Raw genomic sequence first — 1342 nt, 5'->3', positions numbered from 1 at the left:
TAACTTGGAAAAACAAAGGGGCATCAAGACATTAAATGTTGTGAGGTCTGTTGTGTTGAGTGTTGAGAACTGCAAATCTGCCTGTACTGATGTAGTTTTCCTTTTTAAACTTCCGATTTAATTTAGAAGTTCACTGTTTGTAATTAAATTAAAAAATAATTAAACTTTCATTTATTCTAGATTGATTACACTGAGAGTGAAATATTTCATACTTTTTTTGTTTTAATTTTGATGACCAGGCTAATGATACACAAATGTACACTCTAAATCTCAAAACATAACTATAGTTTCAAAGATCTATCAAAAAAAAAAGATTTACAATACAGAAATGTTCAAAGCATATTTATGCACTCACTACTTGGTTGTGGCTTCTACAGTTATTCCAATGAATGGCAGGATGCTGAGCTCTGGTAGGATCTGGCCCTTAACCCCCCCTTTAAGCTACACCATATTCAAAAAATGTGGACACCAATTTACATTACCTTTGACTGATTCCTAATTGGAATGTGTATGGAAATGAGCACAAATATGTACAAAACAACAATGACAATCTGTAAATGTGTTAGTTTGATGAGTTGTTGAGTTTAGAATAACAGTTTACTCACACCAAATTACTGAGAAAAAAACAACTTTTTTTGTACTTTTCAACCATCATACAGTCATTGTTTGGTTTTGGTTTTTTATCATCATGTAGCAGCCAAAGTGACCTCTGTCATAGCCACTGTCATTGTCATAGTCATTTGTTTATTTAAATATAAGCCTGACTGGTAAAACCAGTGTAGAACTGTTGCACACTGTCTCATTGTGTTGACAGGTGTTTACTGTACCTACAGATCTGGAGGTACACTGTTGCAGTTGTAATCTTAAATGCATTAGGTTGTTATTTTGAAATGTCACTGTGCTTAAACAATAAGCAGACTGACCATTCAGATCCAGCCACTAATGACCAGGTTCTCCAGCAGGTAAAACTCTGTCAAAACTTAATCTCAGAGGTATCAGAATGCCTTGCCCTCCATCTGATCAGTTTTCAGGATCAGAATTCACACCTTAGGGCTCAGAGTTCAGACAGGGACAGAGGAGCAAAAATGATGGATGGCCACAAAGGTGAGGATCAGAATCTTAAAATGAATTTGAAATTTGACTGAGAGCCAATGAAGGGACGGATGTGATGTGATGAATGGAGAGGGTTCTGGTGAAGATATGTGCGGCTTGAGTTCTGTACCAGTTGAAGTTAAATTATAGACTTGGGGAGAAAGAAGAGAGGGAAGTTACAGTAGACTATGTGGGATACCAGGGTGTGAACAATAGAGAATAGCAGTGCTCCAAAAGGAAATATGCAGAC

Source organism: Trachurus japonicus, chromosome 16 (genome assembly GCF_045865225.1).
Source record: "Trachurus japonicus isolate A0001 chromosome 16, Traja_1.0".
Taxonomy (NCBI): domain Eukaryota; kingdom Metazoa; phylum Chordata; class Actinopteri; order Carangiformes; family Carangidae; genus Trachurus; species Trachurus japonicus.
The sequence above is the reverse complement of the archived record's forward strand: the minus strand, read 5'-3'. Positions refer to the sequence as shown.